Raw genomic sequence first — 22,802 nt, forward strand, 5'->3', positions numbered from 1 at the left:
GTCAAGGTTTAGGTTAATGTACTTTCCACCTTCCACATTTTTGACTGCTCTGGTTTGGTTGACTAAAGGCTGTAGCCTACCATCCTGTTCTCACAGTGGCCTACAAAGATACAAAGGCCTGTGGGATACCTGCAAACAGGACCCAAACACATACTCACTCACCCCTTCTGGAAACGACAGTGATCTCTCTCTTGGCCAATGTGAAGATAAGCAAGATAAAACTGAGAATGACTTTGGACATCCTATGCATGAGAAATATTATTCGTAACTGTTCATTAGTTTCCCCTCTCTTTCTTCCAGAAGAAAATGGCTCTAAGATTGTATATACAGTGTCCTTACTCCAACTGAAGAATCGGGTTTCTCCTGATGAGGAACTGGATATTGCACACATTTATGGTCACCAGATGGAAGGTGAGTTAAATCGCTCCTTGTGGCACTGCTGTGGAGCTATCCACAAGGAAGCATTTCACCCCACAAATCATCTAGTATTCCTCAGATTCCACTACAATTAGGAAAATGAAATAAAGTACATGCTGGTGTGTCCAGCAAAGCTCAATGCACCGGCTTAGAGAGGTGCCTTTGAAGAGTGTAGCCTAAATGGGAAGTGTCTAAAGAAAGATAACATTTCTTTCATTGTATGAGCCAAGTGAATTTGGCACTGAACTAATAAATGTGAATGAGAGGGGAGGGCAGGGCAGGGAGAGATGAACGTGCACCAACTAGCACCAAACACAGCCAACAGCTCTCGGAAGTAGTTTCATCAATTTTTATTCCCCTTGAGGCACCAGGGAAGGGAGAAACAGGGAAGTGCAGGTTGAGCAATAAGCTCAAGGCATACATAACTGAATATTTTAGATTTAGACCTTTACATATTTTGTGCCTTCTGGAGAACATCACTTTTAAGTGCCGGTTCCTTTCTATCTTCCTTGGCTGTATCTCTGAACTTGCCTTTGGCACCAGCTTGAACTTGGAGAGCTCTTTCTTGAAACAAAACAAAATTAATTAGAGCATTGCACAGGCTGAGGCATGCGGAACAAGGATTGGGGGTCCTATTGTAGCTGGCACTATAGATCACTTGATTTCAGAGAGAGGTAATATATCAGTGTCTCTCTGAAAAGGGTCACTTTTAAGCTGTTGGCCCCTTGCGTCTGTTTTGCCACAATCATGGCCCACAAAATGCCCATTTGTCGTGTTCTTTAACTGACATGATATTCGCAGATAATAGTAAGCCTACAATTAGAAGGAAGTCACATAGGTGATCGGTTTTAATTTAATGGATACTGATCTCTATCACCTATGTCTCTGCCCTAGATGCCAAACAGCCTATATCAAGCACCTAATGTAGAAAAAAAAATGCTGCATGTGTGAAATGATCATCTACATGATAGAGCATAGAGTGGGTGGGGTATAAATAATAATATATTATTATTATTATCACCATCAGCATCATCAAACAAAGCACTTTCATGAAAAACAGGCATCTCTCAAAAAAAATGATAATGGTCATGGGGACAAAGAATAAGGTCCTCCTTCAAGCCCTAGCATGAAAATGCACATTTTTGACAGCTATCCAGATTGTCCAGCCCCTGCCACTTGCAATACACAGGTAAGCAGCCACCCGGGCTTGTGGTGCTCTTACATCATTTCCCCCAAAAAATATAGTCCGGCCCCCCACAAGGTCTGAGGGACAGTGGACCGGCCCCCTGCTGAAAATGTTTACTGACCCCTGACGTAGACAGACTTCTGCTGTAGAGGTTCAAGCAGTGACTTTTGCCTCAGTAGCAATAGGTAAAGGTAAAGGGACCCCTGACCATTAGGTCCAGTCGTGGCTGACTCTGGGGTTGCGGCGCTCATCTCGCGTTATTGGCCAAGCTTCCAGATCATGTGACCAGCATGACAAAGCCACTTCTGGTGAACCAGAGCAGCACACGGAAACACTGTTTACCTTCCCGCTGGAGCGGTCCCTATTTATCTACTTGCACTTTGACGTGCTTTCGAACTATTAATAGCAAGTGTGGCAGATCAAGCTGACTCTGCCTATTTTCTTACTGTCAACTATATGAACCTCCATAGAATCTATGGTTCACAGGGTTCTGCACAGGAAGAAACACTAGACATCTTGCTTCACTGTATTTTGGAGCTGCTGTTCTAATATGTGATAGAGACACATAGATACAGGGGTCATTCCTAGTCACATAGACCTATCCAACAGTGTATTGTACTGATAATAATACTGGGTCAGCCAACATGGTGCCCCCCCTGGTGGTGTTGGACTGCAACTCCCATTGTCCCTGACCATTGGCCATGCTGTCTGGAGCTCCTGGCAATTACAGCCCAACAACTTCACATTGGCTGCCCCTGCTGTAATATACATGAAAAGTCTCCTCCTTGTGTTGCTGACAAAATATTACTTCTGAGCATAAAACAACCGCCATGTCCTAACCTGCGAGAATCTTTCAAAGACTTTGACATGGGATACGAACACTTTCTTTACATTGGCTCAGCCAGGGTTGGTCCTAGTAAGGTTTCGTGAAACAGCCTGTAGATAAAAATGGAGTATAAAATAAAAAGCAGAAAGGCGCTCGCCAGCAATTTTTCCACAGATGGAAAGAATTGTGATTATATCACACAAAACAACATCTTCTAGCTCAAACTGGACTGCAAAGACCCCAAATTTGTAGTCTCCTAATTTGGTGTTTTTACAGTATTATCAATTCGGGCCAGTGTGTTTGTACTACAAGAAAGAAGCCAGCCTAGCCACTTTAGAAATGCAACAACTCAAATTATAGAGCGCATGACAACAAAGCATATATATGAAAGAGAATATAATGCCATTTGTCTCTAGGTAGAAAAATCACACTCCTCCCTTCTAAATTGAATATGCATGGCTGTTTTACTTATTTAGCTTCCATGTTGTCTTAAAAGACACAGAGATCACTAACCTGAGCACCAGGGCAGACCAGTTTGTAATAACTGGTCAGTTAAAATCGCATGGACTATGGCCCTACAGTTACACAAGCTGACTGAGTTTAGTTGACATTTCTTCACTTCTAGCATTGACTAACCCAAGAGTGTCCTCACACTTCATATTGAGGCCCAGCTCACATTCAAAGAACATTGTGACCTCAGTTTGTCCAGGACGCTGTCCTATAACATGCTTAGCCTAGACGTTAATCCAACAATAGTGTTAAAGTCTCACTCCTTCTCATTAAACAAACCCTGAATTTGCTACTCTGGCTCCTCATTATACTGAGAAGATTTTTTAAAAAAATCATGCACACATGGTTCTGTTTTCCCACACACATTCTACATGGCAGTGCACCCTGTTTTAGGAGATGGTTGGCTACTTGGTCTTCGTTGTTTTATTATGGTTCTAAGAGGAGTTCTGTGAAAACATTTTGCATTTAATAAATATGACTCAGAAGTCATAGAGCCATCACTCCTTCCAGCAAATATTCCAAACTCAAAACAGATCGTATGGCAGAAAGACAGTCAAATGCAATTGGTTGTTATTACATAGCCATGGTAACATCTCAGCATGCTTTGCTATAATTCCAGATGGGAGAAAGGGAAACAGCATATGGATGTATTCATATTACAGCCAAGGCTTCAGTGCTTAATAAGAGGGGTGAATCAAGACTTACTGGAGCAATCTTTCAGCTAGTTCTAGTTCCTTACAGATGAAAAAACAGATGAGGAAAGCTCATTTACAGAATAAATTAAGACATAGAGTACACATACTCTCAATAAATCCTGTTTTTCCTTTGTTTAAAAATAGTGATTCGCAAATAGTGAGCAATTTTAATGTCACTCTGATTCACAGTCCTTTAACTGTTAGGTTAACTGCTAAAAGTTGAGGTAGCTTAGCATTAGGTTTGTTTAAAAGTGTTGTTATTAATAAACAGAAAGTCTGATCTTTTCACAGCTTTTTCAGCTGGTTGGCAATGTTGAACTTCTTGAATATATTTGTGAGGCATTGGATGGGTTTGGATGATCATACTATAGCTTAATAAACTGAACTATGGACAAGACCTGCCCACATGCTCAGCATCTTCTGTCCCCTCTCCACACGTCTGAATGAAAAGTGGGCAGTCTTTAATAAGGAAATGTTTCCTGTTTCATCTGAAATGGACAACTATGGTTATTGTAACAATCCAAGAGCATAAACCCACTTCAAACTGTGTTCTTCATTAGGCAACCATAGTTTGCTGATTTGTGTGAAACAGGAAAGACTACTTGCTCATTTCCTTCAGGCATAGCAATGGGAGGAGAGAAGAGGCTAAAGTCTTGCATGTATCTTGGCTTATTAAACTGAGATGCAATTGTTCAAATGCAACCGTGTCAAATATTGGGCCTTAGATGGCCTTGAGCAGAAGCAGAACACAAAGTCAAAGACACATGTCCTGGTTAGGGGGTGTAGAATTGTGATGGGCGGGGAGCCAGTACTATATGTTCATAGAATTGTACAATTGCAGAGGGTCATGCAATGCAGGGATCTCAATTAAAACCTCCAATGAAGGAGAGCCAAATGTTGCCAAAGCAAAATCACAAACTAGTCTGGAAAACTTTCAATTCCTACCACATCTGATGTGTTGCATGGGTGTGTTGAGTCACAACATAGCTAGACTGAACCTTCTGAACTGCAGCCTAGGTAGCTTATCACATTTGCCTCCTTTGGAAGAGAAGTCAATCGGAGATTGATGCACTTGCCAGCTTCTCAGGGACAGAAGGAAAGTCATAGACTTTCTAGTCTACTTGGCTTCTTGTCACGTCAGTCCACTCCACTCCACTCCACTCCTTCCTTCCTTTGGATTATTTCCCAGAGACAGAATCTCCTTTTTGTAAAGCCCCAACACAGACATGCTTTGGCTAAGGATTGATTTATATTTCTTTATATAGAAATTCCTATCCCACCATTCTAGTCTCTTTGCACCACACAGGTTGATTTACAACTAGTTATTATAATTGTTAGCCTTGTTTATTAGTTTCTTTTTCCAGAAAAAAAAGAACTTTTAAAAATGACGTTTAAAAACAAGTTCAAAAACAAGGATAGATAACCTAAAACACTAGGGTTGCCATATTCCATAAAGCAAAACCCCAAAATGGTTGAGCTTTTGGGGGAAAACCTAACACAAAAATAAGTTTCTTGAGCTGTTTCTACTGCTTTTTCCATAGCGTATGGCAAGCCTACACACACACATACAGATCCAATTTAACATCAAAATACAATAAGATGCAAACAAAACAACTAAAAGTTACATAAAGCGGTAAATACCACAGATGAAAATGGCCTTCTCAGATAATACTTAGTAGACAAAAGCCTGCCTAAAATTATGTCGCTTCATGGGGCAAGTATTCCACAATATTAGTGCAGCCACTGAAAAGTCCCAATCTCTTATCATCAACCATGCCTCTACCCTAGGTGAGGAGGACTCTCCCCGTGGACTTTTGCCCATATAGCAACTGTTAAGAGGCATCACCAAGAGGTTTTTACTCATTACCAAATTAGCCTTCTTTTCTTCCTGGACCACAGGCAGAGAATCATTCAAAAAGAAATCCTGTGTGGATTCATTTTAGAATGCTGACTTATTTCACAAATCTACAGATATATGGCTCTTATCTCACCATTTATTTTACACCAAGGCTAGATCTACAGTGATCTGTAAAAATGCTTAGAAAATAATAATAATAATAATAATATGGCTCCCAATGCAATTTTCCATTGGCAATGGATCACTGCTCTACAACATCCTCTGGTGTCACATTTTTATAACAGATTTTTAATGTTATAACTGACCAGTGTAGATTTGCCCCATGTCTTCATCTCGTATAACTCACAATTCATTTTGACAGCTTCTCTCTACATTTATTGTTGTTGTTGTTGTCATTATTCACATTCCCAGTGATTTTCATATCTACCCCAGCCCATGCATACTTAAAACAAAAACAATCCCAAATGGGACTTTGATACACTGAATGAGAAGTATCAAATACTTCTGGATTGTCACTGGAGAGCATCTCTGGAAAGACGGCTGTGTTCCCACTTTGACAGGGTTAAGAGAAGTTCCAGTGTTATCTTCCTAATATCCCAATTTGTTTTCTCCCAATAGGTCTGGGTTCCATTTGGAATCCAGCACTTAGCCATTGCATTAGTCATAGATGAAAACATTCTGTTCCTATTAGCTATCCAAATGCTAAATCCCCATCCTTGGGGATAAGCAATAAATATGACACTTTAGGTCTTGGAGAAGGTTCAGCTTTGCTGCAGAATACTGTAAAGAAATGTATTATGTGCCTTTAATATGTGCACAATGAACGTTCATATGAGTATGTATCTGAGGTTAACCTTTCTTTTAAAGCATGACCTTCACGAATGTCAATATACTGGACATGTTAGAGTTTGCAGAGAATAATCTTGGCAGGTCAGATCCAGTGTATGTTTTAATTCCTCAATCAGCTGCACAGAGTCATTTTTATTATTCAAGGCTATTAGGAAAATCCCTGCTCCAAATCCTATCATAAAGCAACCCCCTTTATTTTAATTACTGTGTCTTACAACAACAACAAAAGCTGCCTCGGGCATATGGAGCCAAATGTTCATTCTCTGTTTTTGACCTAGCACAAATACCAAGCACTCTCCCTTCCAAGGTTCTCTATAATGTTTGACAGGTATCTTTACAGTTTGTTTGGAAAGGAAGGCTAAGCTCTGCTGCAACATACGAAAGGAAATCACATCAAATGCCATCCGTATAAACCTGACATGTCAACAATGCCTTCATCGGAAATGTTACAACACTTCTGTTACCGTATCTCCCTTAGCAACGCCCTATGATTTGTTTAAGCTAGATAAATCTTTAAGAGCTTGACATTGAAATGTTTCAGGGGATAATATATCTCGATGCCTGTTAAACTACAAGTAAAACCTAATCCTACTAGATTTCAGAGATGGCACCTGCTCAGTCCTGCTGGATTTGTCTGCTGGCATGCAGTGTGTGAGAGAGGTGAAGCTGGTTAAAACCACAGTGACAAACTACTCCGCTTCCTACCCCCCACCCCCACCCCCTGCCCCCTAGAAAGCTACAAGGGTAAGGGTAGATTTGTTTGCTTGTTTAAATTTATAAGTTACCTCATTCCTAAAGGCTGGAGACTAGTAACAAGAAAAAAAGGGATTTGCAGAATAAAATCTTATACTAACAGGCCTTGCTTAGGAGATGAATAGAAGGGATGTCCTATATATATATATATATTATTTATTGATTGATTACTTTTATATCCTGTCGATAAATGTGATAGAAGTGACCTTTGCCAACTCCTTCCTGCAGCTTTCAGACCAATCTTGCACACTGTTCTGGGAGAGGTGGGGGCCCAAATGTTGCCTCCATCTTCTGCCAGTGGGATCCCTCCCCTAGCTCAAAAGCCCTCCCCCTTTATATTCATTGAAACTATAAAGTGCATGCACTGAACTAAAATATATATTTAAGATAAAATGTGCTGATTGAAACAATTCCGTGACCAACTCCTCCTCCCTTGTGCCATTTCTTTTTATATTTGTTTGAAGTCTATAAATTCTTCAAATTCATGTATAGTGAGACAGCTTACATCTTTTTCTTTATGTCCATTTGCAATGTCTTCATCCTGACTACCTCTCAGTTCCTGGGTATCTCTAACTGGGGCTGCTATTTTTTCCTTAAACGTCCTTAAACTTGATATGCAAGGTTGGTCCAGGCATCCTGAGCTGGGCTACCTGTCTTTACAGGCCTGGCTTTCAGAATACTGGAATCCTTTGGTCCATTGCAGACCATTTCCTGGCTGTCCTGGGACAAATGTCTGGCCTTACTTCCTCCTATTCCATTGTCCTAGGCATATATGCTCATGGAAGATAATAACCATCTTCAGGCATTCATTTAAGTATGGATGAGTCTCTGGAAGGGGCAGACTGGTGTCATGTGTGATTGCAGATTTTTACCACTTTCCAGGGTTCCGGATACCTCATACAGGAGCTTACACATGCTTGGGTGTCCATCTGTAGGCTGGCTCCACGGTGGTTGGGATAGGGATGGTAAATCGACCCTGATGCATTTACTGGTGCCTAAATGAACATCATTCCTGCTTAGCAGTGATATACCAAGGCAAAGTAATCCTTGATAATCCTGTTGAAGAAAATTACTAATTACAAATATAATGGAGATATAGTATTGCCACAGGAATCATCATCGCCATAATACTTTTGCAGCTTTTGTCATGTTTAGTTTCCTTGTCGCAATAATGGAGAGCAGCTGTGAGGTGAGGGGGTGACGGCTGGGCCTTTCCGGAATGTTCTATTATTTCCAGATCAGCAGTTTTCTTTTGACCTAAAGTAAATTCTGGCCCATTTTGGGGGAGCGGGTGCCTGCAGGGAAGATACCTCCAGTACCACTTTTAGTTCCTTTGAGATCACTCCCCTAGTTCTCTTTGATTTTTCTTTCTCAACAAAAACCTCAGTATAGAAATGAGGCCATGAGATTTGTGCCACAGAGTTGATTAAATCCCAGCTGTGCCATAGAATTCCAGATCTTAAAAAATCAACACATTCTAAAAAATAGGTAGCCTTTTGGGGGTGGCTTGGGGCATTTTAAATGCTTTGGTATTCCATTAAAGCTATTCCATCCATCCAGTCAACTGCTAGCTTTCTACAGTGTTTCTGAATGTTGCATATCTTCCCCATAACCGCCAACAAGTGCATTGTAAACATTTGTTTGATAGAACAGTGCAAAGAAAATCCTACTATGCTGAAGTTGAGATTTATTGGGCAGGGGAAGGAAGAGAGATCATACAGATAGTTGTATAATACCTGAAAATTTCATTCACGTATGGGGCAAACAGCAGCTTGGCAGTGACAACTTTAATGGGGAAATGGTGTAGGCTAATGGCATAGCTGCCAAGTTTTCCCTTTTCTCACGAGGAAGCCTATTCAGCATAAGGGAATTTCCCTTAAAAAAAGGGATAACTTGGCAGCTATGGCTAATGGGTAAATTCCCTTCACCAGGATTCCGGTCCGGATCTGATGCCTTAGAATCCAGAAATATAGCATCCAGAATATGAAGTCGTTTAATACAGAATACTCATAGTTCTAATTTCCTATGCAGAACTCCTTTTCTCAACGGATGTGCTTGTTTTAATATTCCTTCATTATCTCACTTTCATCTGTCTCACTCTCTACCTGTCACTCATTCTAACCCTGCCCAATGTTTCATTCCACTCTCCTACTGTCAATAATTCTTGCTCTCTTCTGCTAAAGGTAGCATCTTTCAATTCATGTTGTATGTCTTCTCTACTTCTTTTAATGCTTCCGTGAAAGTTGCAAAGCCAAAGATAAATTCTATCACTTTATAATTTTAAAACCTGTGAACTATTTTTATTCTTCTTCTGCAAAATCCCATGTCATGCCATGATATGCTTCATGGCAATATATCACACACAGCGGTGTATGCACTTGCAAGTGTTGTGGCCTTCAAACAATGAAATAATTAAATCAGCAAATAATATACAAATAAAATAGAGTCAAAAAAGAGATGTGAATTTTATAAATGGTGGTATCCATAATTGTGCACTTTTTGCCCAGCTGTAAATGCACAGACATGATTGATTGATTGATTGATTGATTGATTGATTGCATTTCATAGAATCATAGAATTGTAGATTTGGAAGGGACCCTGAGGATCAATTCCCTGCAATGCAGGAATATGCAGCTGTCCCATATGGGAATTGAACCTGGAACCATGATGTTATCAGCACCACATTCTAACCAACTGAGCTACCTTTTTCTCCAATGAGCTCAAGGGGGAGAACATGGTTTACTTCTTCCCTCATATTATCCCCGTTACAGCTGTGTGAGGTGGGTTAGGCTAAAGGGCAGTGAATGGCCCAAGGTCACCCAGCAAGTGTCATAGTCAAATGGGAATTTGAACCCTGGTCTCCCAAATCCTCATTTGACACTCTAACCCAGCCTTTCTCAACCTTGGCTCCCCAGATGTTGTTTGACTACAACTCGCATCATTCCTAGCTAGCAAGATCAGTGATCAGGGATGATGAGAGTTGTAGTCCAACAACATATGGAAACCTAAGGTTAAGAAAGGCTGCTCTAACCACAATACCACACTAAGTTTCCTTCTAAACTAAAAATGATAGAGTAGTACTTGAATTCCCTTGGTCTATGACTGTCTCGTACTGTTCAGAATGTAAATTTTATTTTAAAAATCATTTCACATACTAAACTGCAATAATTTTCAGTCTGTTGCAGCAAAAACAAGAGTCTTGTGGCATTTTAAATACCAGCAAACGTATTATGGCATAAGCTTTTGTATTCCATACTTATATTGTAACAATTATATTCAGAAGTGCCCCACTGAAATGTGTGTATTTGTGTGTACACAGTCTAGGCCCTCAAAAAAAAAACATAGCAATAATTAGCACTTGGAGGAAATCTTTTTTGTTGCTAAAGAATGGGTTGTCAAAAGGTATGTTCCTCTTTTTGGTCCATACGGGGTTAATTTAATTCTGCAGGAGCTGACCCAGCTGAGACTAATCAGGACAGAATGAGGGTTATATAAATCTCTCTGGCCTAGACAGAGGAGTATAGGGCAGGGATGGCTTCCACCTGGTTTTGTTAAAGGAAGTAAGACAACCCATTGAGGACTGCTATCTTCATGGTAAGGTTGCAATCTCTCTTACTTTAGCCCGTTTTCTACAAAAAGTGTAATGAAGGGCATAATGGATATTCCTTATTTTAATCACCAGCCTTGGAATAACTTCCAAATGAATTTTCAGTGTGGCAGCTCCTCCTGCCAAAGGATTATAGAAACATAGAATTGTAGAGTTTTCAAGGGATCCCAAGGGCCGTCTAGTCCAACCCCTTGCAACACAAGAATTTCAACTAAAGCGTCCATGACTGATGACTATACAACAACTGGAGGGCCACAGAGTCCTCATCTCAGACCTAAACAGAAACCAGCTACATAAATATAAGATGAGGTACAGCTGGCTTGCCTGTAGTATATGTGAAAAGGGTTCCTAGTAGGCCACAAGCTCAACGGCGTGATGTATCTGCACAAATACTAATGCTATCCTAGGCTGCATAACAGAAGTATAGTGTCCAGATCAAGGGAAGTAATAAGCACCAGTCTATTCTGTGTTGGTCAGACCACACCTAGAATACTGTGTCCAGTTCTGAGCACAACCATTTAAGAAGGCTATTGACAAGCTGGTGTTGGGCTTTAATTCCCTTCAGTCCCTGCCAGTGTGATCAATAGTCAGAGTTTATTAGAGTTGAGGACCAATAATATCTTGAGGGTTACAGTTTCCTAATTTAGGTATTTTGTTTTTCCTTTCTGGTATTTTTTATTTTTCTTTCATTGAACTGTTGCACTATGTTTACCCGATTTAAATAGACTGTGAAGGAAGGAACTGCTCACCTGCCCCATATATATACACACCCTCCAAAGCCTGATTCACTATGGTCCAATAACCTGGACAGTGCAACCTGCTGTTCTTCTGTGTCAATCAGAAATATATGTATGATTACTTTTAAAATTCCCAACAAGTGTTACTGTGATGATCAAGTGCTAAATGCAACTAGACATAAAATATTGGGATGGGGGGGGGGGCACCAAACATCTTCAATAACTAAGAGTGGTGTCTGACTCAAGTTAGACTGAAATTGTCACTACATTGGAAAAATAGGGTCCACTTTCTTATATTCTGTATATGAGATGCATATCACTCGGCTTCCTTCATGGTAGGTAATATCTACAGTATTATGAAATACAGAACTACACCAACAGGATGCTAAGAAATACTAAGGGCTCATAAGAGCAAGACTTCAGTTCTTGATTGACAAAGCATCAGGGAAAATAAAAAGGTTGGGAGTAGGGATATGGATATCATCACAACCTCTACAGTGAGCCATTTCAGCTACATAAAACAGTTATTATTAGAAGAACCTTTATTTTGTTTGAATAGCTCCCAAGGATATAAATGTCAACCAACATGGGCTTGCTGATGCTTTGCAGACCTTCAGAGAATGTTAGAAAACCATGATCAATCGTGTTGAGACAGAAACATATTCTTGAATGAAATTAACGAGGTATGTGCTTCATACTTAAAACGTTTAATATGTAATCTGTAGACCCCACTTCTAATAACCTTTAGGTCAGAATGAACACAGGAAATGGAAAAGTGTTGTAATAAATACCACTGGATTTCATGAAAGCAAAATTACATCCTTTTAACTGTATGAATTCCAGATATCTCAGTGAGAATTATCGAATTTGTCAATACCATGAGTGGGTTGACTAGTGTAGTTTTGTCTCTTAAAATGGTAGCTGAACTGTTTCACAGGAAGTATTTAGCTTTTAGTACCTGCATTCTTTCCCCACAGTTCAGAAATACTCACTCTGTTTCTGTGTGCAAACATCGAGAGAGAGGGAGGGAGCTGTTTGGGACACCCAGCTGCAAAGTGCATTATTTTGCTTCCAGAAGACATTGGGACAATACTGTGTCTTGATTTAAGACATAGTGCCATCCAGTGTCTTTAAAGGAAAAAAATAAGGGTGTCCAGCTGCTGATCACACCAATGAATTCTTCCTGATTTATTTTTAAGCTGTGTGTGTGTGAGAGAGAAAGGGTAAATGCCCTCCCCCAAAATATTCATGGCAGTGGTTTCCTCCTCTAATATTTGGTAGCTTCCAAAATGGCCACCTCTCCTGTTCCTCCACCACCCAAAATGGGTAGCAGAACAAGGAAGGCCATTTTAGCTCAGCTCTTGAGTATCCATCTCGTTCTCATAAGTTTTGTTCTCTATATTCAGGGGTGAGGAAGCTGTGGAACTCCAGATGTAAATGAAGTCCCATTCCCATTAGTCCCAACGAACATTGCTAGTAGTCAGGGTTGATGGGAGTTGTAGTCAAGGACACTGACTGTGGGGTACAGTGGGGTACATATGTACTGGGCCCCAAGCCAGCAGACGGCCTGGACTCTTAGCTTTATTTTTAAGTAAGTACATTTGTAAAGAAAGTTAGAAAGCAATGTGTGGAGGCAACCTTCTACGGCAGATAAAGAAAATTTGCTGTAGTTAAGGATTTTTAATCCTTGTTGCTAAGCAATCAAATGAAGGGAGAGGGGCCTCCAGAGCAACAGAAAAATAGGCAAAGCTTGCTGGTGGTGGTGGTGGTAGATTGAAAGTGGATGAAGGGGGAGAGTCTGCCTGTGTTCCTGGAAAATGTTTGTTTAGGCACTTTCCTCCATGTTCAAATTATCTCATACACTCCTCAAGTGAATTGCCTTGTTGTACCCAAAATTGATAGTTTAATAAAATTTCAAAAATTGGAGCTCAGTAAATGGAAGAGGAAAATATACCTTTGGGACGAGAAATGTGATCCCTGACAAGAAATTTTGGAGGGGGCTGCCTTCTTCCTTGTTTTCTATTTAAAAAAGGGAAGAAGGAAATTTACAACAACCCACGCAATTACCTATTTCTTAGGACACAGATCTTGGCAACTGAAACACTTCAGTGATCTGGCCTACATTAAATGTAACAAAAATAAGAACCATTCCGTATGAGAATTGCATACTGTGCATACAAGAATCCTAACAGAGCTAGGAAGGCTTTGTCACGCCAGGAGATTCTGTGGCAAAATTTGCTCAGTCAGCAAAGTGTTGGGGGCATGAGAAGTATCCTTGCAACTTTAAGGCTAAACTTAGATTTTAAAAAAGGCATACAGTTGAGATGGCTTTTGCAAAGCTACAAGGGACTGCTAGATACTCATATCGGAGCAGGCACATAAAATGCAAAGAAAGGAAATAGCTCCTATTATTCCCATTTCCTTTTCACTGATTATTTCAAGTTTTCATGTGGATTCCTGCTTTTAATCAGCACAAGATGTTAAGGCATTAACTAGGACATACTAAAGGCTTGCATAAACATCGGTAGCTACAGTACCAATGCTCTTAAAATGTAATTTACTGCATTCTCAAATGCATTAAGCCTAGGTCACTTCACTGGTATACCAATACCCCCACCCACATGCCGCCTCCCTGTAGAGATGCCATGCTAGTGCAGTAAACTCTGCTTCAGTTGGTTCCTATGTTGTTTGGATTTGCCAGGGGTGGGGTGAAAATAAAAGGCAAAGGCAAAACCCGCTACCTACATTTCAGAAATATTGCCTCCCAATACCTCCACAGCCACAGCCCCCATTGCATTCTAGGTGTGAAATCCATGGCCATAACTATGAGGAGTACCTGAAATGCGTGTTTCCTCCTTAGTTTGCAGTGAAGAGTTCATTTGTGTTACTCTGTGTACAGTTCCCAGCTTCCAGACCCACTTTTGAATTCTCTTTCTGCCTGTTCTTTCCTCTCCCAAATATGCATTATGTACAATGAAGAAGGTGGTGGTTCTTTCCACTGGTTGTTGCCAGAATGATAAGACATTCGTAGTCATCCTTTTTATTGTGTATTCATGATTGTTTGTGTTCATGATGCTATTGGGCAGACATGAGATCTCACAGCTTCATTTCCATGGAGGGCATATCCTGGAATCTGCTGAAATCCCCAAAACCTTTATAACACAAATGTTCTAGTTTATTTTTGTCCCACTTTTCTTATGGCAGAGCCCTTCTGGACACCAGCATTTAGTGTCACATAACTAAAGCAGAATAATCCACAACTAATGAACTTTTTATTGTGTCAAGAATACACAAACAATAAAACACCAGACTGGAGGGGCACCATGTAGAATGAAACCCAACCAACAAAGAAAACAAAGAGTAAGATTTTATGGACAGAGAATGTGCAAGAAAAGCCACTGTCTTGGTTTTATATATATATCGGTCCCTTCTTATTGGTTCAAATTGTTCATCTAAGTCAGGCATCCCCAGACTTCGGCCCTCCAGATGTTTTGGACTACAATTCCCATCTTCCCCGACCACTGGTCCTGTTAGCTAGGGATCATGGGAGTTGTAGGCCAAAACATCTTGAGGGCCACAGTTTGGGGATGCCTGATCTAAGTGATACATTTTTTAAAAAATAAATAAATTTCAAACACGACCTGCAGGTGACACTTTTAAAGTTCACCAGCAATTCCTTTGAATGACAAGTCATGGCATCAATGATCTTTCCCGTTTACTAATCTTAGTGGCTTGACCTGATGGAGAGGTATAAGCACATTCAAATCCTATGCTTTCACCATGTCACTATAATGGAATTACTTACCACTTATCACTATAGTCAGAAGCTTTAAAGGATTAGGTGCTTGCCTTGAGAAGTGAAGGAATCTGGTACAGGAAAGTTGTCGTTATCAGTCATGGAAGCAGGCTATGCACGGTGGATCTTTCTAGCTAAGTAGTTGGTACCTTGTGAACTTTCTAGTTGAACTTCTCTACTGGGTCTTGGCTCAAGAGAGGCTAGTCAGTTATTAATAAGCAGCTACCCAGGGCCTTTTCCTTCTGGCCAGCCTGACTCCCAGGGAAGTTGTTTATCAGGATCCTGGATCCTGGAATCTATCGTGACTTCAAACATCTGAATTGGACAGTCATCTAAGAGTACATTGAGGTCATACAGTGAGGATTTTCATCCTGCGTTGCCTAGGGTTGCGATATTTCAATAAGTGAAAGTCCAGACACAAAAGTTGTTGAGCTTTTTTTGAAGCCTCTTCAGCCCCTAGGCGTTGGCTCCAATGGATGGCAGAGAAGCACTCTATATAGGTGCCATGTGTCCCATTTCTGACTTCTTTGGAGACTACTAATGCAGAAATAGCAGTGCTGTTGCCAACTGTTGTCAAGGATTGGTCACCATCAGTCAACATCCTTGCCCTCACACCTTAGCAGATCCCAAATGATTTGTACCTGTTGCATTTGCCGATTGTGAATAAAGATGATTTCCAAGTAATGCTACAGAACACTTCTTCTAGTCTCCCAGAGATGGATTGTTGCTCTAGGCATAGATTTTCTCAGAATTTATGTGCATCAAATGGAATCTTGTACAGACGGAAATCAGCAAGTTGATTTTTTCCAAGAGCAACCTGCCATTTTAAGTAGTTGTTGGCTTAATAAGTTAAATAGCTCCAGGAGACACACATGCCGTGATGATTGCATTTGGTAAGAGAAGACTGTGCCTATGGGCCTCTGTACATCAGTGCCAAGATGTGTCATCCTTGTGGTCTGTGTGTTGCAACCTGGAGTTAGTCTCATTGCTGATGATAAGGGGCAGCCGATCTTCAAACTCTGCTTTTTTTAAAAGAAGCTAACAAAAACAAAAGAACTCAGTAGAGCTACACAAACATCATTTGATTGACAAGATAGGTATTTCTTTGCAATATATTGCAAGCAGTGCATAACATCTCATGCCCCTAAGCTATTTTCAAACTTTAGAAAGCCAAGAATAATGATCTGGCATTGTTCCTGAATGAACTGAGCCTTCATTTCTAAAATCTGCTGTAACTTTCCCAATTGCCTCTGGAAATTATAGAAATACTGTTCTTATGGATTGGAGTTGTATCACAGGGTTTTCTTTTTCTTTTTATATAAATGGGGGGCATTCTACTATAAACAACTGCAAAAACTGAAAGAGGCTGAAAGCCCTTAGGGCAGGCATGTCAAACCTTCGGCCCTCCAGATGTTTTGGACTACAATTCCCATCTTCCCCAACCACTGGTCCTGCTAGCTAGGGATCATGGGAGTTGTAGGCCAAAACATCTGGAGGGCCGCAGGTTTGACATGCCTGCCTTAGGGGGTTTAAGCATTTGTCTGCTGATTTAATTTCTTTTGATTCATTGGGCTGGGGAATGGGGCCCAATTCTTTCTTTTCTTTTTCTTTTTTTACTATTGCGTTCATGGGGGGGGGGAGAAGTGCCCAAAGCGATTAGACTTCAAGCAGTTCCCAGAATTTTCTGTATCATCCTTTGCGAAGCAGAGCAGAGCCTGGATTAGATTGTGACACGATAGAAGGAGCACAATTTAATTGTTTCATTAATACAGTCAATTGCTCAGGTCCTTTTAAGGAATTGTGGCTTGACTAGCAGTTCACACAGACCTCGAGGGCCATATGAGGCAGTGCCTATAATGGAAAGAGGAAGGAAAAACTGTGCAGAGAGCCATGAAGTGTGCTTGTATCACACTGGGGGCTGCGTGCACCCACACCAGAAAAAATGAGGCATAAGCTACCCTTCTGTGTCTTTCTCTTTCATTTATTCCTGGGATGTTCTGCCATGGCTGTTTAAAGGTGCACTGCTCACACCTCAGATAGGCAGACAATTAACAACTGGTTGGTAATCTGGTTAGTAATTGCCCTAGACTGCCATGTGAAGCAGACAAACAGCTGCAGCAGATACGCTGTCTGGGAAAGTCCTTCCCTCCAGCAGACCTGCTCTTGCCTAGGGGTGGACAAATCTGCAAATTTCACTTTCTCGTGATTCACTTTGCCCCATTTCCCCATCAGTTTGCATAATTTTATCTTAAAGGTCTGCATGACAATTTGCATGCCTTTGGGGTCTCATTCTCCTAATGCAGGGTACCAACCTGCGGCCCATGGGCCGGAAGCGGCCCATGGAGGCTGTTTAACCCGGCCCATGAGCCGCCCACGAACCGAGCCACCTGCTTGGCGAGTCCCCACACTGCACTAAACCGGCGCAGCGTGGGGACTCTTCCGTGGCTCCAGAAATTGCTTCAGTGCATGCCCAGATGCCGGAAATCGCGTCTGTGCATGTCCGCAGCACCGGAAATCACTTCTGGACTTATCCAGATGCCAAAAATCGCTTCTGTGCAGGGACGATTTTTGGCATCTAGGTATGCGCAGAAGTGATTTCCAGCATCGCAGACATGCACAGATGTGATTTTTGGTGTCACACTGCACTGGTCCAACCCACGGAGGATCTCCGCAAGAGTGATCCAACCCATGCCTGGTAAGCCTTGCACTGTCCTAACACATGCAGTTTTGTATGCAACCCTTGCCCAAGATACTTTTCTTTTTTGTCATGTAGTCAAGTGTTACTTTCACTAATATAGGCATTTTGGAGCACACATATTGGTTTGGAAAGTGCATCACAAAAGTTGGAGAAATGCAAGTGATAGTTTAAGTGGAGTCTAGTCTAAGAGCAGATCTCCTGAAACAAGTTAACCCTGTTTATTGAGATCAGAACGGAGTATCCTGTTGGAAGCATGTAGTCGTTAGAGTGCTGGACTAGGACCTGGGAGACCAAGGTTCAAATACCCACACTCAACCATGTGGCTCACTAGGTAACCTTAGTGAGGTTACCTAGTGCCTCTAAATCTAATCTGCCTCACAGAGTTGTTGTGAGGATAAAATTGGGAAATGTATGACATTGGTAGATTATCTGTAGATGTGGAGTCTTTTTCACAGTTGTTCCGAGGTTCCCTAAGGAGAGAGGTCAGTATGCTTCTCTTTTAGTTTTCAGAAATAAATGAAAAAGTTGCCATTTTAAGACTGCTTTTGGGAAATTGTTCACCTCTGGCTTTTCTGTGCTGATCCATTTATTGTTGCTTTAGTTGGTCATGTTTTATTATGGATTTAACACTAGAATTTTAATGTTCTACCTCTTGGCTTAGATCTCATTTGAAAGAAGTTCCATGTTGTTGCAAGCTAGGCTTTCTTTTGTTTGACTGTAAGCAGGGCTAGCCCTACCAATAGAGTGAGGCAATTGCCTTGAGAGCAAATTATGGGGGCAGCACATGATGGAGAGCAGCAGGAGAAGCCCCTCCAGCTATTCCTCCAGGCATTTCTGTCTGTTGGAAACCAGTGGTGTGTGTGCCACAGTCCGTCATATGCTCCCTAAACTAGCCTGCTGCCCTCAGGTGCACTTAAGGATGCTATCCCATTGCCAGTGTTGAAGTAAGACTCAGCTGGAAAACCACTTATGGAATAGTAGAACAAGGCACAATCTTCTCCTTTGTCTCAGGAACCAAAATGTCTTGGGCTGGCCCTGACTGCAAGTATCTACTCTGTACACAACTGTAATGTTCTGAGTTGCAACATTGGTCTGGCTTGGATTACATTGGCACACAACAGCAAGTCACCTGAATCCTCTGCTCAGCTCCATGTTGGAAGACATGTCATAGAGTGAGCCTGCAGTAAATCACACCACTCAAAGTTGCAGTTAACTCTTTATTGGCAAAAACATGATCTTCACTTGGCTGAGTGTCAGGTCTAATAAGCACACTAGCTCATGTCTGGTTGCTGAGACTGAAAGTCCCTGCCTCGCCATAACAATCTAGGTCTCCTCTCCAGGTCTTTCCCCCAAGCAATCAGAGACTGAGCCAGCATGCAGCCAACCTCTCCTCTACTCTTTTCATACCTCTTCTGGTTCTGGGAGACAAGGCAAGGAGTGGAGTTTGTTGCAGCAGGATGGGGAGACACCTGTGACTCTTCACCAGCCTGATTCATCGCTGCCTCTTGGCTCCCTCCTCCCACTCTCCAGCTTCAGCTTCTGATTCTGGACTTCTCTCTGCCACAGGCTCTCCCAGCTCACGAAGCCCTGTTACCTCTTCAGCTTCCAACACCACCTCTGCCCAGTCTTCATTCTCTTCTCCCTCTGGCCACTCATCATCATCCCATCACCAATCCCCTGGCTCTGAGCCTTCGTTCCTTGGTGGTTCCCCAGCTGGTTCATCCCACTATTCCTCTGTGTCCAACCAGTCCATGACAAGGTCCCCAGAGAGTTAGAGGGCAGCTTCTAACTACACTCTAGAGCAGGCATGTCAAACCTGCGGCCCTCCAGATGTTTTGGCCTACAACTCCCATGATCCCTAGCTAGCAGGACCAGTGGTTGGGGAAGATGGGAATTGTAGTCCAAAACATCTGGAGGGCCGCAGGTTTGACATGCCTGCTCTAGAGAATTGTGCCAGCATGGGCATCACTGTACCCAGCAATGCCATTATGAAATGCCAGGTGCCACATGTGCAATTGCAAGTACATTGGCAAACTGCAGGTGTTTGGGTCTTGCCCCATTTCCTGTACTGAACACCTATCTTTTCAACACCAAACCATTTCCCTGAATGCATGTAATAAACGGATTCATGTTATATTCATTTTTAAAGAGGCAAACTTTAAAATAAAGAGAGATCAAAGATTTGCCCAGAGTCTTAAGTGTAAGTCTAGGACAGAAACAGTGACTGAAACTTGATTTCCTAAATGCAAGAATGCCGCCTTAACCACAAGCAAATCCTTCCTCTTAATACTACTTGACAATTATTTAAGAGACTACAGGCACCTAAGGGAAGCACTAGATCATTTAACCTTTTTATGTCTTTTCTTAAGCATGCTAGGACATAATTACATGATTAACCAAAATATTCTGGCACTTGATGGGTGAAGGGTAGAAATGGAACTCCTCATCCTCCTGGTATATTTCTCTTGTTTTATTTATTATTGTTTTTAAAATCCAGTTTTTGAAGTAAAAAAAGGAGACTTCCTTTACACCAATCTATTAGCATAATACCTTCATGCCCGAAGGTACTGTATGTCATTGCAGTGTGATCAGACTCTGACACTTCCAGTGCTCCAAGGATCCGTGACAGAGCTGAATGAAAACCTTAAAAAAAATACTTGGCAGGAATAGTAAGAACACATAAAACCTGCCAGCTGTCAACGATGTAAATGGTGATTTTTGTTTCACTTTTTTAAAAAACAAATTAAAGCAGGATTGAAACCTTTCCAAAGACAGCATGTTTGGCCTTGCAAAGGTAGAAAAATGAAAGAGTAAGATTTCCCACCCCCTCTCCTCTGTTGGCAGTTGCACTGGAGAGGGTGTTTTCTGGTAGCACTAAGGTTGGTCAGAAGTAAAGTCATCTGACAAAAGTAAGGTAAAAGCAACTGGAGAATGAAGAGTGCTGCCATTTAATAAATAACTGGTATCAGCATACCTTGAAGCCTTTCAGTCTGTTAGTGCCCATCATCAAGGACATATCCACATTCATGAGTATATATGCTGGCTATAGCCAGAAGGCCTAAGTCAAAATATAGTATCTTTGCTTGCTAACTGTCCTGCTTCTGCTATGATACATGATGGCAGAAGTGCGAGATCTTGTTGGCCAATGGAATGTGGGAAACTACCCTGGAGGTTTATTCCTTTTCTTCGTTTTAGGTCAATTCGCAAAGTTTTCTGTTCTTTACACGTGGTTCCATCATACATGTTAAAAGTATAATGTAGAAGACTTAAAAACATGAGAGATAATCAGGGATTTTTCCAGAACTCAGGGCACCATTGGCATTAAAAGAGAACAACGCAGGTTCTAGAAAAATAGCACTGGGTATAATAAAATACAGGTCTGATATGGATGGACATTGGAAGTTTTTTCCACATTCCCATGGATCTCAGTAGTATCTGTTTATCAAAGGATGCTCTTGGCTTTTACATGTATCTGATGAAGTGCAAGTGACCCTGATTCAGATTTCATACCCCTGCCCCCAAACAGCAATGGAAACCCTTGAATAATGACAATTTTGCAATTGTTTACTTGGGTGGGGGTGGTAAACTGCAGTGATAAAATAAGCATTATTTTGATCTTCACAAATGGTGAGCTTTATGGGCATATTTTGGATGGTGATGGAAACTTGTAAGAAAGCTTTGTCTGTGGTGGCTTCCCATATGTGGGACTCCCTGCCCTAAGAGATTAGATTATCTTCCCCTTTGTATTCTGATGGTAATTATAAACAAGCTTCAGTTGCTGATTAATGTATTGATTGTGGTACTGCTTTTTTATTTGTATTTTAAAAGTGGGAACCGCTCGAAGCAACTTCTTTATGGAAGTGAAAAGTGCGGTACATTTTTTAAAAAATTAACCATCACCACCCCAACAACATCTGTTTTCTTGTAAGTATTCTAAATGAAATGAAATGCAGTATCAGAATTATTTATAAATAAATACATGAAATAGCAAAGCCTGAGAGAGAGAAATGTTAAATGTGAAATAGTTTTTCTACCTGGACATTTAGGTATAATAATATAATTTTATTATTTATACCCTGTCCATCTGGCTGGGTTTCCCCAGCCACTCTGGGTGGCTCCCAACAGAGGACTAAAAACAGAATAAAACTTCAAAGATTAAAAACTTCCCTAAACAGGGCTCCCTTCAGATGTCTTCTAAAAGTCAGATAGTTTATTTCCTTTACATATGATGGAACGGTGTCCCACAGGGCGGGCATCACTACCGAGAAGGCTCTCTGCCTGGTTCCCTGTAACCTCACTTCTCGCAGTGCAGGAACTGCCAGAAGCCCCTTGGAGCTGGACCTCAGTGTCTGGGCTGAACAATGGGGGTGCAGACGCTCCTTCAGGTATACTGGGCCAAGGCCATTTAGGGCTTTAAAGGTCAGCACCAACACTTTGAATTTTGCTCGAAAACGTACTGGAAGCTAATGTAGGTCTTTCAGGACTGGTGTAATATGATCTTGGCGGCCACTCCCAGTCCTACTCCCAGTAAGATTAAAGCAATGCTTTGTAACATTTTAGAATGGCCTGCTGTCCTGTGGGGTGGCAATATTCCTTCATGATCAGCTACATTGAAATCAAAACCATCCATTGAGCATTATAAGGATTAGGGTAGACTGCTTTTGGTTGATCCTCCCTAACCCTCTCCATCACCAGTTTACTACCCATTATTTGGTGTCAGGGACATCTAAAAAACCTGTTTCAAGTACAAAGAAGCCCAAACCTCTACCCACTCTTCGCAACTGAAAGACTAAATCATTAGCCAAGGATACAAAGTGGGCAGAATTTTTTTTGGTAACCTGTTGAGATATATTCTCCTTTTGAGACATTG

General features: G+C 41.3%; 1 long non-coding RNA gene across 1 annotated transcript in view; it reads left to right on the forward strand.

Moving 5' to 3' along the window:
* The first annotated feature begins 299 nt into the window (after nucleotides 1-299).
* LOC148687363 (uncharacterized) overlaps nucleotides 300-22,802 on the forward strand; it is a 105,886-nt gene continuing 83,383 nt past the window's right edge. The window contains exons 1-2 of the long non-coding RNA XR_015947765.1: nucleotides 300-411; nucleotides 11,998-12,121. This is a non-coding gene — a long non-coding RNA (uncharacterized LOC148687363). The remainder of the gene's footprint in view (nucleotides 412-11,997; nucleotides 12,122-22,802) is intronic.

Source organism: Zootoca vivipara, chromosome Z1 (genome assembly GCF_965207765.1).
Source record: "Zootoca vivipara chromosome Z1, rZooViv2.hap1.1, whole genome shotgun sequence".
Classification (NCBI taxonomy): Eukaryota; Metazoa; Chordata; class Lepidosauria; order Squamata; family Lacertidae; genus Zootoca; species Zootoca vivipara.